Source organism: Solanum verrucosum, unplaced genomic scaffold (assembly GCF_900185275.1).
Source record: "Solanum verrucosum unplaced genomic scaffold, falcon-dt-bn FXZP01000951.1, whole genome shotgun sequence".
Taxonomy (NCBI): Eukaryota; Viridiplantae; Streptophyta; class Magnoliopsida; order Solanales; family Solanaceae; genus Solanum; species Solanum verrucosum.
The window spans coordinates 12,027-29,876 of NW_026019815.1; the positions used below are offsets into that span (position 1 = coordinate 12,027).

Consider the following 17,850-nt stretch of genomic DNA (forward strand, 5'->3'; position numbering starts at 1 on the left):
TGTTTCCACACTCCAAGGTATGTCTAAACGTCAAGAACTCATCCATAAACATGTGATCATATACCTTGAATCCATAATCCAATTCGAGGAAAGTTTGGATCAAAGTCAAGTGAAGTTAGAGTCAATCTTAGAAGTTAAGAAGTAAGTCCAAGCAAGTCTTTAAAGTTGTTCAAGAGTCTTTATTGAATGTTTTAACTTCATTTTAAGGCTCGAGTTTCGAGTTAAGTAAAGAGTATCTAGTTTCAAGTTAAGTTAAGAGTATAAAGTTGAGTTCTTTTCTCAAAAGTTATTAGGGAACAATGTATTCCCGAAGAAGTTTTAAAGAAATGTTTTTCACATTTAAACAAGATTGGAAACTGAATTTCCAAAGAGCCTTCGGGACAGTTTTCCAAAAAAAAGAGTTACCGCTTTCTAAATGAAGCAAGAGAGGAAACTGAGATTTCCAAGATAGCCTTTAAGCTAAGTTTTTCAGTAATTATCTCAAATCAGCAGGAAGACATATGTTTTAAAAACATAAGAGCCAATACATTATTGGGAGTAGTATCGAGCACCGAATTGGGGGAGCGTTCAAAGAACCCACAGCCCCCATAGAACCATGCAGCCATCATGGGTAGAAGAGGTTCATACTTTTTAGATGAATCCTTTTCCAAATTAACTAGTAGATCCATTAGGCAGTTCAGGTCCTATACCTTTGGCCGGGTGTAGGATGCTCTGGCAGCGTGAGGTTGATCGCTGTATCATCACTATAGCGCTTATGTGTTGGTTGTCGGTTAGAGAAACTCCCACAGTAGTTATTGTATTTTATACAAAGAAAGTATTGTATTTTTATATACATCAGTTCATTTGTATTTTCTATATACATCTCAGGCTTATTGTATCTTTGTATACACACAGAGTTTATAACAGGTTTTAAACAGTCTTTCTTTATATCGCGATTGTTTTAAATTACCTTATATTGAAAGAAGTCAGTCAGGTTGAGTTGAGTTGAGCCAGGTAAGCTATTCAGTTTATTCCAGTTGTCCTTCTAGCCTATGTTGCTTAGTTTTCCAACTCGCATACTCGTACATTCATATACTGATGCCAGTTGGCTTGCATCTTATGACGATGCAGACGCAGGTACCCAGGATCAGCATCCAGCACACCGTTGATCCAACTGAGCACTCCAGAGTCAGTGGTGAGCCTCTTTGCATCCTGAGGACTCGGTTATTTTGTTCTCTTACTTTTGTGTTATTAGGATGTTGCGGGGTCTGTCCCAACATCCATCCCAGTGTTATAGAGGCTTCATAGACAGTCAGTCAGTTAGTTAGTTTTGAGTCTCTCATCTATGTATATATATGTAAATATTCTATTTTGGGACTCGAGTTTCCTTTAAGGCCAGATTTTATCAGTTAAGTTACTTTTATGTCCTTGCATTGCATGGAGTTATTCTGTTGAGATAGTTTTCCGCTGATTAAGGAAGCCAGGCAAGGATTCGCTTGGGGCCAGCAATGGTCTTCGAGTGTCGGCCACGTCCAGGGTGTAGGCTTGGAGTGTGACAATTTTAAAGTTAAATTATTACTTAATAAGAAATATGTGATTGTGATTCTTTTTTAGATTGGCGAAAAAGGAAAGTGGATTGGTCATATAAACTGAGACAAAGAGAGTAGTAGCTTTTTCCTTCATTTTCAACTATTGTTTTAGCTCAAAAATTTATTACAAAATAATTTCAAATTCAAAGTTAAAAATTGATAATTATTTTCAATTATACCTTCAATATTAACACCTATGCATATCATTTAATAGAAAAAAAAATCAACGGATCTTTATTAAATATAGTTAACTTAATAAAATATATCTTATATTTATGAGTTTTCGTAATTAGCGTGAAAAAGCTAAAGCAATAATTAAAATGAGACGGAGAAAGTACTAGTTAGGTCATTGGGTTTCTAGAGCTTTCTTTCATGTCAAATACTTGTGCACTTGTCTAAGTTCTACTCATTATTGTACTTGACCTCAAATACAAGTAGGGTGATAAAGTCATAAACGGTTGGATTATGACTCGATTTTTAATTCATTTTTGTCCAATTTAACTTAAATAACTCACCTATTTATAAATTCATTTCAATTTAACATTTTCAAATTCAAGTTAACCCGTTCACTCAACATTTCTAAATACAAGTCTAATATATGAAAGAATTGATTAAAATTAATAGTGATCCAATATAAAAGTTAGCATTTTTTTATGATTACTATTGACTTATAACGATCAAATTAAGGCTTTTATCGATCATATTTCCCCTAACTCACTATAGTCCTTTTTTCTTGTACTTGTGTACACATTTTCTCTTATTTTTTCTAAAAGGAAAGAAAAAAAAAATAGAGTCCAAGTTGTCAACTTGGCAGGGTTTAATTAGCAGAGGATGTATAATATATATTATTATATATATAATATATTATAATAATTCCATTTTTAGTCATTTGAAATCAGTAGCGGAATCAATTTTTTTATTATGGAATCTAAAATACGAAGTAGTATCCACATAAAGAAGTAAAAAAGGATTCAACATCTACTACATATATGTAAAAAATAATTTTGGATTATTTTTTTATCGAAAGGGGTTTCTTTCATTCTATCTGACTCCGACCCTATATGAAATAATTTAATTAAAGTGATGAAAAAAGAAAAGAAAAAAAAGGTCCACACGGCTTTGAATTTAATTTTAAGCCTGTTTCCCATTGAGACCTCCGGCTTATATAGTCTTTAGCGATGGATTATCAAAAAATATTATTAATTTCGAACAATTTAAAGATGAAGTTGATAGCTATATTTTTTTTTTAAAAAATAGCAAATTAAGTGTTAGCTTAGGGTCATGTTAATTTGTAGTATCTTTTTCTTCTTTGAAATTTTAATGATTTCATATTGTGTACGTTGACAGTATGAATTTATTTTATATTAACAAATTAAGTTAATTTATAATAATAAATTAAGATGCAATAATTATATGGAGTGTCAAAAAAAGAGATAGATATCTTCATATGCTTTTTGAATCATGATTGTATAAATTTTACATTAAAAAACTAAAAAAATCTATGTTCGAAGTAACGCTAAAAAAATTGACAGTTCAACTTTCATATATCGTTTTACATAAAAAAAAAAAATGCGATGGAGAGAATATTATTTAATGGTTCATGTGAAACATCTCTACTACTCAAAATTAAAATTAATTTGAAATCATGAACACAATTCTTTTTTTTATATACATAAAAATAAAATAAAATTGGCATGGTGGTGAAATGTGTAATCAAATAGTCCTAAAACATGAGTACTTTATTAGTATAAGAAGTATTAGTTGTGAAACATACTTTTTTTCTTTTAAAGCAAAGACATGGTCATGTAATGTGTATTCAAACTTGGTCCTAAAATAAGACTACCTTATTATAAGAATATTTGACCAAAGTATAGGTTCTAAAAGTTTCTTTGTGGTAATTGAAGGATAATTTTATTTTCAATTGCCATTTTTTCTCTCCTTTTTAAGTCTAGTCATTCCCTAAGAATATTGATTTTGAGTCTATTGATAAGATTGAGAATGATAGCCTAAATTGAATACAACATAGTCAATACTCAATAACTAACCCTTCATTTCTAGCTTGCAACTAGTAGTACTAGTTAGTGTCACATTCATACCAACAAAATAAAGAAAATAAATGGGGGGAGTGGATTTTACATTGTTTTGAGAATCTACACCAAAGAAAGACTTGCCAAATTCTAAATGGCCCCACCCTAATCAATTTTATGAAATTAAATAATGATGTGAGCAAGATTCGTCATGTATTTCCATATCAGAGTTTTAATTAAGTGGGATGAAAATTATGAGATAGATCAGAGTTTAAATTCAAGGTATGCATGCACAACATGAGATGATTTATTCACGGAACGCTAGCAAATATTCAGTTTGAGATCGACTATACTTTGTGACCGTCACATGGGCAGAGTTAATTGTGTGTTGATGAATATACATATTACCTTTCTCGGAAAAAAAAAGTCACATCGATCATTAGCCATATCATCACCTTTCAAAGAAATTACCTACTTATATACCAAAGACCAATAACATTATACCCTAAAGCAACATTAATATCAAACTTACATATTATAGACTGATAGTCTGATACTTGCTAATAAAAGAGATTTTAAAATGTCATATAGTATTAAGGAAAAACTACGTAATTAGACATACTTTACTATCATATATATTATTATTACTTATACTTTCAAAACATTACGTATCTTACCATTAATTAAGAATTTTCTACCAGATATTGAGGAAATAAACTTGAATATACTTTTTTTTACTGCCACATAGACTAAAATAGGGAGAGAGGCGAGCGAGATTCGTCATGTATCCCAGATACATGCAAATCACACTAAATATACACTAGATACATGTATATGTATGTATCTGGTGTTATTCACATGTATCTAGGATAACAAATGCATTGGAGAGTGGCGATCCTATCACGACCCAATGAAGGATCATGACCTGCGCTAAGGGGGAGAATCCCAAGCAAGCCTCACCAGAATTTTACAGAAAATCGGGCAGAGTTTCCTTCGTTTTTAGGTATCCTGGATTTTTCCTGTCTCAGAAATTCACAACACAACTAATAGCAACTATAAACCACCATATAATATCCATCAATGATCAAATTGTCACGCAGTAAAATCAATTCATCTCCAAATTACGGAAAAAGTTCCAAACTAGTCACTTGACTACAATTCGAAGGACTAATCTTGACTCAAATCAAAGGAATGACAAATGGAGCGACTCTAAGAGTTTTTAAAAGAAACTAAATAAACATAGCAAATCAATAGTTCTTTTGCCACGCGAAGCAATGCGGGGCTCACCAGATGCTACCAACGCACACGCTAGTTAATGAAATCTTCTTCAATACCACCTGAATTCTCTGTAAAAACAATTAGCGAGAAGCTAGCTTAGTGAGTAATAATACTTAACCACAACCATTTTAATGAGGGACAAGTCAGAAAACATGCTAGTATAATAATTTTATGTGCCTCATATAAGCAAAATCAATGTAAATACTTAATAGTAAACTCAGAAAAAACATTTCATATCAAATCTTATAGCTGGGAGGTTTCTAAGGATGAATCATGTAATTAGTGTGGCCTTCTCTTTAAGAAGTAACCAATAACAGTGAACTCCTCATAAAGGAGTTATATATTCATATCATTAGATCCCTACTCAAGTGATATCAGTAACAGTATACTAGTTCTACCTTCCCACTAGCAAGGGCTTTATCAGTAATCAGTAACTACAAGGTGCACCAGGTCTAATGATCCCGCCATTAGCTACAGGATTCATCAGGTCTACTCCCATTTATATTTTTCTTGTAATCAGTAGAAACATTTCAAAATCGAACAGAGCATTTAATCTTATCAAATCATATCATTTCAAAGTTTAACAATCACTTATCAAAATACTATTTCTCAAATAAGTGTAAAACCTTTTCAATAACAGTAATCATATCTTGTAAGAATAAGATCATCTCAAATAATCTTTTCAGTATCATATCCCGTAAAAGACTTGTCCCACATGCAAGTTCAAAACAGTCGGTAAACACATTTACTTTATAAACCATGTAAAAATCATGAAGTTTGTGAAATACAAATTGTGGTAAGATTACTACTCACAGTACTTGTGTTGAGTTACCAAGCTTGCCACTCGATTACTCCGTACGAATTCCTTTGGTCAATCTATAATCACATTCATAACAATTTCGTGTTAACTCCTTCATTTAGGTAATTCATACTACATTTAAAAAACCAGCCCTAGAGGTTTCATGGCTGATTCGAAATCTGCCCAATCACATAATTAGTGCTTTAATCACACACATTAGTCTCTTCTTGGTCAATTCTCACTGTAAAAAGATCAACCTAACCTTATTGCCCAATTACTCTTATTGCATACAAGCCCAATACCAAAGTTTACAGTTCAAATCATTGACTATATTCACTTGGTTCATAAGAATGAAATAAATTTCCTCTTTTTCTTCTAAACCCATGTTCCTCAACTTCCCAATTCCCAATCTTTTAGTCATGGAGGATACAATTCAACCTTTAGACTATGTTAAGAAACTTACCTTCTTCTCGTTCTTCTTATTCTTCCACCTCTCTTTAGTTTGAGAACTAAGGCTTTCAATTTAAATTTATTTTCTCCTTCGTTCGTTCGCTCACTCTAGAACAAGAAGAGTCCTTTTTTTTTCTTTTGATGCTGAAGTTGCAGCGTTGCTGCTGCTGCCTGCTTCTGTTAGGGCTTTCAGCCCTTTTTATAAAAAAAATTCTGATCTTTTCTTTTTTTTTTATGAGAGCTAAATGACAAATATGCCCTTATTTTAATATAGGGTATTACATATCCAGATGGGAGAGAGGGGATGGAGGCAAGAGAGATTTGTTATGTATCTCAAATATATGCTAATCCACTTAAATATAATATACAATTACATTTAATTTTGATCCATGTATACCGAGATACATGCATATGGACATATCTAAACATATCTGGATGCGCCAAAATCTAGTAAAATACGTAATATTACAAATTGGAGTGTTTTGTAGATTAGCTCCTAAATTGATAGGATATTTATATATATATATAATTGCAGTATGGAAGGTGAATGATGTCTATTGTATATTCATAATTTCCCAACAACTCGTTATCTAGATAGTATACATAAACTTTCTACGTATTAAAATATTTAATATGAATTAGTTTTAAAAGAAATAATATGTGGTTTAGATAGTTTAATTCTTTGTAGGTACAATACAACTAGTTTCAAGTATAATTTGTTTCTTCAGCAACGTAAAAAGAAGTTGGAGAAAAATGACTTCTTGCCTATTTCTTTCATCAAAAATAACCGCCAAATAAGATCTGAACATCAAATGTTATTATGGTGTGTAACAATAACAATCATTCGCTATAGCAGCCAAAAAATGGTCCGTCGTTATAAAGAGGTCCAACTTTGTCTTTCGCAATTACACTTATAAATCTCAATCCTGAACACTCTCAAAGACAACATAGCAATATTTGCTACTTCACCTTAACTAAGATCTTATGCATAACTTGAAATAACATCATACATACAAAATAAAATTCCATCTGATGCTTCAAACTCGGCACAACAGAAGCAATATCGTGGATGGAAGTATTACCAAAATCGAGCACGACACCATCTGGACATATCAACTTGACCTTGTAACACTGCTGATCTAAATGCAGGTTAAGCATTTCAAGCGTAAGTCATTCTTTGAGCCAGAGAAGCACATTTTAGACATACTGCTGGAAGGAAATCTCGCGGTAAACATGTTTACCTGTTGAAGAAACAAAATGATACAATGGGGATTTGAGCAATTACAGTTTCTCAATTTTGAAGTGCAGCTGGAGCAGTGAAAAAACATCAGAGTTTCATACGCGAAAAACTCCTTGATCAATATTTCCTTCTCAGACTGATGAAAGAAAAGTGAAATTCGAGAGAAAGATAAAGTACCTTTCTTCACCTACACTCTGCTGACAGATCACATATGAGCTGATATTTGTCTATTCAGTAGAGAATTTTGGCACAACTGACGAAAGAAAGAAAAAAGATGGTTAAGTTGAGATCAGATAATAAAGTTAAGATTATGTTTAGGCTTTTAGACAGAGGCAGAGCCAGAATTTTCAATAAGGGGGTTCAAAATTTGTAGAAATAGACACATGAAGTAGCCGAAGGGGGTTCAACATCTACTATATATACATATAAAATTATTTTAACCATGTATAAATAATATAATTTTCTGCCGAAGGTGGCTCCGCCCCTGCTTTTAGATGTTAAGTTATGGGGAAGACAAGCTTTCTGTCTCGTGTGCGTTTGAACTCTCTCAGTAGAAATATCAAAAATCAAGAGTTAAACATGTTCATTACTCTAAAACTCTAAATCATCTCCTCCTTCCTCAACCCCACGGGAAGAAGAAGCAATACGTTCTTTGATGAAGTTAGAAGAAAACCTGGATGTAGTCCATTTCAAGTGAACATTTTTAAGCCTGTGAACTTGGTAGAGCAATTGAATGTTAATCAGGTTGAACTGTACAATACAAAGAACTTGTGTCAGCCTCAGCTATAACAAGCCAAGCTAATATAAAAAAAAAGGAGATAGGAAAAGAAGACTCAGAGCAAGTTTAAAGATTACATTAGTTGCAATGTATCACCCTTATAGTCATCTAAATTAGAATGAAAATGCTTCGCTCCACACAGTGGCAATAGATGATACACACTGTTCAACACTACTAAGAAAAACAAGAAGAAATAACAAACAAGGAAAAAGGAATGTAAAACAGGAAAACGGAGATAGGAAACAAACTTTGTGTCTTGTATACCTCTGAATTCTATTAGAGCTATGCATTTATGAGTGACCATGTGCATTACTCTAAAACCCTCCATTCTCCTTAGTCCTTTGATCAACTAACTCACTGAAAAAACGGAAAGAACAAGAATACATGAAGTGCTATCAACTTTCCGAAGCAAATAATTTCAATTCCTACATATACCAGCTTTCCGGTTTATCACCTTTTTTGCTGTCATCTAAAATTAAATTCATCAGCTTCACAGTGGCAATAGACGCTTTGTGCTGCTCAAGGATTTAACAAAGGAAAAAAATTAACAAGCAAGAAAAGGGAAGTAATCAGAAAATAAATGAAAAAATAAAGAATTTTAACTTACCAATTTATCAGAGCACCATTTTTTTTTAATCACTACTGGGATTCCAAATCAATATATATGGTGGGAATATGAGCAATTTTTGGCCAGTAATCCCCCTTGTTAAATTCTAAGAGTGGTTTGAGCAATGGGCATTTGGAAATATATAGATAGAGATAGAAGGGGGCATCCCCGATTCGGGAAGAGATTGGACATTAGAGCAATTCCAAATGCGCAGCTCAGAGAGGGAGGAGGGCAACCCCGATTCGGGAAGAGATTGGAGATTAGAGCAATGTTGGGATGGTCAACTTAGAGAGGGAAGAGAGCATCCCTGATTCGGGAAGAGATTGGGAGACTATGGGCAATCCCGAATCTCTAGATGTTGAAGCCACGTGAGACGCTGAAGACCTTCGGTCGGTAGTGAATGAAGATCATGATTGCTAAATAATTTTAGCTCAGAAAGAGAGGAAGGAAGCCCTTCTTCCAGCAATGACTGCATTTGAGGTAAATTATTAGCAAATAGGTACTCAAGAGAGTGTGAGGCTTTTGAGAAGTTGGCTGCTTAATGTTTTCAGATTCCATATGCTAAGCCTTCGAATAGAGCAAGGCAACTCCCATTTTTCATCAGCAAGAACCACTTCGTCGCTACCATCATGGTGAATAGTTAAATCTCTGAGACAGGGGAGTCTCTGTAAATACCACTCTTTTCGGCCATTCACCAATTTCTTACAACAGGAGATCCAAAGTTGTTGTAAATTGAAGGGCAATCCTCCTTCAGGAAAGGACTCTATTTGTGAACAATTAACCAGTTTCAGTTCCTTAAGAGATGGAAGGAGTTGTTGCATATGTTCTGGTAGCGACTTCAGCTTCTTGCAGTTGTAAATATGCAATGATGTCATCTGAGTCCCACATGCCACTGAAAGTATTTCAAGATTATCACAATCTCTAATACTGACTGTTTCAGTGGCAGTAGGAATCAAAAGCCTAGTAATGTTGTTGCAACTTCTTACACTCAAAGAGAGTGCTCTTGGGAGAAACTCAGGTGAATCACATCCTACTAGAGACAATTCCTTCAGACAAATAGCATTGATCGGCGCCTCCAATTTCAGTTCCCTACAACCAGAGATTCTTATTCTCTTCAAGGTACTCGGCAGAATGCTAATAGGTAAGGAGGTAAGAGACTTACAATCAGTAATATCTAATTTAACAATCTGTTTTCATTCCCTCAAGTTGAGACGTAAACAATTGAGCATCATCAAAAACAACTCCAACCTTAGGAGAATTAGTAACTTCAAACTCTTTTAAATTTGAAAGTTGGATAGGTGTCTCCAAACTGAGTTCAGGGCATTTTGATATCCTCAATCTTCTCAGAGAAGAAAGATTTTCAGGCAACTTCCCAATCAACTTTGGGCAACCATCAATCGAAAGTTCCTCAAGTACAGGGAACTCTCCCTTCCCCAGTACACCCCACTGCTTCCACGCCAGCATCTCTGCGAATTCAAGCTGCTCAAGAGAATTAAATGGCTTTGTGGAGGATGAACTACCATAGAACTCTTCAGTCACCTCTGTTACTTGATGCATCCCTATAATGGTAAGGAATTTTAAACAAGGAAGCTGTCCTAGCGCTGGCAAGGAATCACAGTCGTTGCCGTTGCTAAGAGACAAGTCTATTAGCTTATGAAATGAAGGATCACCTAGCCAATTTGGAAATTTTGTTCCTCTATAGCCAGTGATTCGGAGTTCTTCTATGTTTGTATTTGGTTGTAGCTCATCAAGTATGTCTCTTTCTGTTTGTGAATTGTCAGCATTACTTCCGCTCCACTCCAAAGATAACCTTTCAACATGTTTCTTTTCCCTCATGTTTGCCTTCAGAGATTCCCTTCTATCTACCACATGTTGCAACCCTAGAATTGATAGAGATCCATACAAGTTATGCAGTTTACCCAAATCTTCCATTCTTGAACCACTACGACCACTTAGAAGAAACTTGGCTCCCACTAGCACATCGAGACTTTTCAACTTGCTTAGATGTAGGGGTGTCGTCAAATAAGCTTCGCTAATGTCAAGGTGACGCAAGTTGATCAATTTTTCCATATGCAGAGGTAGCTCCTTAAGATAACTACAATATGACAAGAGAAGTGTCTCTAAGTTGTACAGTACACAAATTGAATCTGGCAACTTTTTTATATTTGTCCAAGAAAAGTCCAAAAACCTTAGGTGCTTTAATTTAATAAACAAGTCATTTGGAAACTCCTCATTCTTATAATGAGACAATGATAGTGCCCTCAAAGATGTTAGTCTTGGCAATATGTCATGCAGCACCCTCTTGCTAAGATGGCACCAACGCAGCTGGATATTGATGGGAAGCAATGTCCTCAATTGCTCCGAATTGTTGAGGGTTTTCAGTTTACCAAAATCACCATCACCCATTGAATATGACAAGTGTCGAGTTTGTTCCAACATATGAGATCCTTGGTTCTCTTCCAACCTGTTACACAGATTTGAAGATGCAATTTGGGCCAAATCATTGATAAGGTCATGCATTAAGAATTCCCCCGGATTCCATTCAGAAGACTCTCGGACCTTTTCAAACAATGATCTCGATCTCAACTCGAGAAAGTATTGGTTAGCTGAATGCAACTGCTGTACAAGACCATTAGCAATCCACAGGTGAATAACTTGTTCTTTGCTAAATAGATGATCTTTTGGATATATTGCACAAAAAGCAAAACATTGCTTCAAATGTGGACGAAGATCATTGTAGCTCAACATCAACGCTGGTAAGATTCCATTCGAACAACTTTGCAGCTCCCATATTTCACTTCTTAAAATGTCTCTCCACTCATCCACCTCTGATTTGGAGCGTAAAATACCAGCAAGTGCCTTTAGAGCTAAAGGCAAACCTTTGCACTTGTGTGCAATTTGTATTCCAATCTCTTCAAGTTCTGGATGTTCCTCAGGATCCCTATTTTCAAATGAATGTCGCTTGAATAGATCCCAAGAAACTTCACTAGACAGAGTCCCCACATTGATTGCTCCACAACCCATCATCAAGGCAACACACTCTCCTTACGTGTCGTCACAATGATCTTACTTCCTACATCTCCTTGTACAAAAAGATTTCTCAAGTCATCCCACTCTTTATAGTTTTCATTCCACACATCATCTAGGACAATAAGAAACTTTTTTCCCTTTAAGCCTTCCTTCAATTTGACTTGAAGTTGATTCAGATTGTTATCAACCATTAAGCCAAATTCTTGAAGTAACTCCTTTGTTATTCTGAGAATATCATATGGTTCAGACACACAGATCCAAGCTTTGAAACCAAAATGGTTTTTTACTTTCTCATCATTGTAAACAGCTTTAGCAAGTGTTGTCTTGCCCACACCCCCCATTCCAACAACAGGAACTACAGTCGGATATTTTCCATTTCCATCCTCAGACAACAAACGGTCAATCAATTCCTCTATTTCTTTCTGCCTACCTAAGATATCAGATTCATCAACAACAGAGGTTGAAGATTCCCTTGTTTCTTGTTTACCCGAATCAAGGTATTTTGTTAGATCAAGGCGGCCAATTTGCTTTTCCAACTCCTCCAATGTTTCAATGGTGTCTTCCAGTTTCTCCTTTATGTTAAGAAAAAAATCATCACTCAAGCACAGGTTGCAGTCACTTACCTTTTGATTGCTTGTTTCTCCAAGATTTTGATGCTGACCTTCCACCTTAAGCCTCAACACTTCATAATTAACTTCTTCTATTAAGTTTTCAGCAGAGTCCACAGCATCTCGAAGCTCATTAAGCCAGTCTCTCACTGATGGATTTGATGCCTGCTTATTCTCTGCATCACTTAGCACAATCTGAAGACTACGCAAAGTCATTTTCAGCTTCTTTAAGAGCCGAACATCACACTTGTCCCTCTTAAACATCTTCAGCAGATCACCGTTAGGAGCAAGCCTGTCAAAGAGAACATTCAAAGCTGAAGAGAGAAATGCACAACCAACTGCTAAGCCAATCTCCATTTCTGAAATCTGCAAATCAAAATAGGAAACCACAAAATGATTATAAGAATTTGAAGAAGATTACTGTTTCTTTACTAAGAGCTTTATTTTACCTGTTGAATGATTAAGAGTAATTTGCAAATATGAATGATCACTGATTTCTCTCTCTTTCTCTCTCTTGCTAGTGGTTTTTTCTCTTTTCCAGAAGTATGACTTTTGGATTAATTGAGGACAAGTTATGTTAAGATTAATTATCATGTGATAAGTTATGCTGAGATAAGTTATGAAAGAATTAGTTCTGCTGATTTATTAGTTTGTCATAGTCAAATAATATGCATGACATAATTTTTAAGAATAAGGGGTCGTTTGGTGTGATGGATAAAAGGAATTAATTCTGGAATAATTTTTTAGTGCCCTTTAATTCGTTGTTTGGTTGCAAAGGCTGGGATAAATTATCGCAAGATTAACAATTAGTCTTGGGATAAGTTATCCCTCCTGGGGTGGAATAGTAATCCAACATAACTTATCATGGGATAAAATATGTAAAATAACAAACATACCTCCCTTAAACTATCTTTTATACATTCATGTATATTAATAATTTTAACAATATTTATGATAATATTCACAACCTTAATGGCAAACTTGACAAGTCTTGTGCTATGTCGGGGTTGACCCGAGCAAGAAACATCAGCAGAAGCAGTAATGGCAAACTTGACAAGTCTTGTGCTACAAACATTGGACTTTTCACTGATTACACAGTCCACAACTGAAACTCTTTTGGTGGAATATGCTAATTAGCTGAGTTGCCTGAATGGAAACCAGCCCTCAATATTACCATGTCAACATCAATAGCATCAGTTAAGTATTTGTTAAATCAAGATAGGATACTTAAGATTCACCTCAATGCATCTTCAAACATCACCATCCGTTTTTCCTCATAAATTAGCATTATATATAGGGAAATACATCAAATCCCCTCAAACTTATCCACAAAACTCACTTTAGCATTGTAACTTTACTGGTGTTTAAACACCCCCTTAAAGAACTTTCAGGTGAATTAAATAACACCTTATATATACAATACCAATTTCATGATTGGGAGGTGATATACACGCGCGCCACATCAGCACCACCTCAGTGACACGTTGACAACACGTCATAGGGTGAAAAAATTTCATTTCTTTTTTCTTTTTCCATGTCATTTTTAGTTTTTAGTTTTCATTTTTTTTTTTGTTCTTCCATATATTTTTGTTCTCATTTTCACTGTGTACTCGTCTTCTTCTTCCCTCCATCTTCTCCATTACAAGCCTAGGATAGAAAAATTAGTTTTCATTTAATTTTTTCTTCAAAGATTGAAGGGCAATCCTCCTTGAGGAAAGGACTCTATTTCTGGACAATGAGACAGATGCAGTTCCTTAAGAGATGGAAGGAGTTGAGCAGATCACCGTTAGGAGCAAGCCTATCAAAGAGAACATTCAAAGCTGAAGAGAGAAATGCACCACCAACTGCTAAGCCAATCTTCATTTCTGAAATCTGCAAAAAACAAAACAAAGAATCAAAGAATGGTTTAATATTTCTACTAGTAAGAGATTTAATTTACCTGTTGAATGCTTGAGCAATATGCAAACAATATACTGACTGTCCACTAATTAATTTGCAATTGTTATACCTATTTTGGAGAATGACTTTTCTCTATTATTTTCCACAGCATATATATTAAAAAACTAAAAATAACACAACTTGTTACATTTTAATTGAATCAAACTTGTAACTTTTGGCTTGATTATCAAATTCCATACAATAATAATAAATTATTGGTGGACACCACCATTATATAATGGCAAATGAGTATATTATAAGTAGTGGTTATAACAAATTGTTTTAAATAATTTTTCATACAAGATGCCTTTTTTGAAGTTGAAATCTAACCACTACATTGTCTTGTTTTCAACACTTAAATTTATTTTTTAAAAAGTCATTTGATTTAACTCAAAGATTACACAAATCTCCTATTAATTTAATTCAACGACCTTCATACTATTGGTCTCTACAATCAACTGGCATTAGCTTTTTAAAATGACCAGAAACTACCTACTAATTGTTTTCTTTGAGTTGGTTTTTTTTTTTTGAAATTAATGTATTTTAAAAGTGTTCCTTTTATAATTCTCTTTATTTGATGAAATCAAATACTATGAAAAGATAGCCCAAGCAGAAAGGCACCTCTTTTGCTCTAGCAAAATAAATTCACTTTTAAATAGTACTTGTGTTATTAAGTATCATAAGTTGCCACAATATATTCGCTTTTTCGGGACAAGTTCAGACGGATTTTGTCTTTTCCCTGTTAAGTATGTTGTTTTCTTCTATAACATAAAAAGTCAAGAGGAAATGACTTCTTGCATATTTCTTTTATCAATAACCACCAAATAAGATCTAAACGTCAAATATTATTAAGGTGTGTAACAATAGCAATCATTCATTATAGCAGCCAAAAAGATGTCCGTCACTATAAAGAGGTCCAACTTTGTCTTTCGTAATTATACTAAACTAACTTCAGTTGTAATCTCAATCCTGAACATTCTCAAGGACAACATAGCAATATTTGCTGCTTCAACTCAACTAAGATCATATACATAACTTGAAATAGCATCACTTACTATATATATATACAAAATAAAATTCCATCTGATGATACAAACTCGCGCACAACAGAGCAATGTTGAGGATGGAAGTAATACCAAACTCGTGGACGACACCATTTGGACATACCAACTTGACTTGTAGCACTGCTGGTCTAAATGCAGGTTCAGCATTTCAAGCCAAACGTTTTAAGCAGTCATTCTTTGAGTCTGACAAGCACATTTTAGACATACAGATGGAAGGAACTCTCACGATCCACATGATTACCTGATAAAGATCTCAACAGTTAAAATTACTCAAACACAAAATGATAAAAAGGGGCATTTGAGCAATTAAAGTTTCTCAATTTTGAAGTGCAGCTGTAGCAGTGAACAACAACCATCAGAGTTTCATACACAAAAATATCCTTTTTTTTTTACTGAGAATGAAATGCCTACCATTCTTTCGAGAGATGGAAGGAATTCTGGCATTGGTTCTGGTGGCAAACTTCAGCTAATCTCGATGAGGAAATGACATCGTATCTTGGCAGAGAAACTGATCAATCGAACCTTGTACTTTGTTGAGCTGCTGACAGAAGAGAAGAAAATAGAAATGATCTTCAAGTGCTATAGGAGAAACTCCTTGTACAAAAGTTTACTCAATATTTCCTTCTCAGTCGGATAAAAGAAAGTAGTAGTGTCAAATTCCAGCGAAAAGAGAAAGTACCTTTCTGCACCTACATTCTGCTGATTGATCACAGTTGAGCTGATATTTGCCTATTCAAAAGTTAGCATGTGCATTACTCTAAACCACTTCCTCCTTCCGCAACTTATTGTGATATGTTGGAAGAAAACCTGGAAGTAGTCCAATAAAGTGAAAACTATTAAAGCTGGCGAACTTGGTAAAACAATTGAATGTTAATACAGCCAAACATTAAACTAGTAGCATCAAATCTATAGGCTGACTAATCCTTCTACTGCAAGCAACTACTCGGCAAGCAACTACTTGGAGGAAATCAAATTTGAACTGTACAATACACAGAGCTTGTGTCAGCCTCAGATATAAAAAATCAAACATATATTAAATTTTCACAAATATCAGTTCTGATAGTTGATAGCACTGGATAATTTCACAGAAAATAGAAAATGACTAGTCCTTTTAACAAATGATGGTTGGAATTTGACGTGCTGTTTTGTCTCCTAACCTCAAATAAATTTCTGATGCAAATCAATGCTGATTTCAAGTTCCAAGGATCGAACGACATAGAAAAGATTGAACAAACACGTTAAGACAATGTCATATAAGAATTAGTAAGAGATGACTCTTTCTTAGTTATGCTGTTAATTCTAACAAAGTCAACTACAACTACTACCTACAATATAAAATCTTGGTAACTGAAACATGTGTAAATCATTTTTTGTTACCTAACCTTGAATTCACTCCGAGTAGGATACAGTTCCTTGCCTTTCACTTAGTTCTGAGGTCCCACTCGAGGTTGAGTAATGGAAATCAATTACAGAAAACTTCACAATCTCCAAATTTATCAGCTTACTGTTTATATCTTCAGTCCAAATCTCTGAATATCCAAATATTAATAAAGTTCAGTATATGCTATCAAATGTAGTCGTATAAACTTAAAACTAATGCGATAGAACAAGGCTTAAATGTGGAAGCAGATATTGGAAGTCTTTTCGAATTTCTCTAAATTTCAAGCTTGATGCAACTCTTTTCAAGATTTTGGCTACCTGACTGAAAAATGAATCTGCATTCCTTTGGACCCCTTATCCCTGTGGAAGACACAAGAAATGGGGAACAAAGCCGAACAACTTTTCATGATGGCAAAAATTTTCCCAGTCTGCGATATTTGAGGGAGAACATAGGTTAAAATACAAGAAACAATAGTCTTAAAAGATTACTAGCTCATTAATATTACATTAAGAAAAGAGAAACGGTGAAATAGTGTTAATATTCTAAGTAAGATGAAGAGTGATATATATATAACAAGAATTCATGAATTGGAATTGAGATGAAGATCCAAGACAATAAACATCCTGCTGACATATGTGTGCTCGGTAAAGATTACTAGTTCATTAATATCACATTGAGCTATCAACTTTCCAAAGCGGATTATTTCAATTTCATACCAGCTTTCTTTTTCTCACCTATTTGTTGTCATCTAAAATTAAACTCATCCCGATCCAAGAATATTCCTCGGCTTCACAGTGGCAATAGACGCTTTGCGCTGCTTAATAATTTAGCAAAGGGAAAGAATTAACTAACAGCAAGGAGAAGTTAATAAAAATAAACAAATAATGAAAAAAGAAAGAATTAAAATTACATATATCAGAGCATCATTTCTCTTAATCATTACTGGTATCCCTATCAATAATTGGGAAGCTACATATAAGGTGTCGGATTTCTTAATGGTGCGAGGTCTTTTGGGGAAAATCGTGCTATCTCACACCTTGTTAAGAGTATCATTAATAGATATATTCATGTACCATTCATGT

General features: G+C 34.3%; 1 pseudogene; it reads right to left on the reverse strand.

Annotated features, from left to right (window-relative positions):
* Positions 1–8,779: 8,779 nt before the first annotated feature.
* Positions 8,780–12,876, reverse strand: LOC125813645 (putative disease resistance RPP13-like protein 1; annotated as a pseudogene).
* Positions 12,877–17,850: the final 4,974 nt, after the last annotated feature.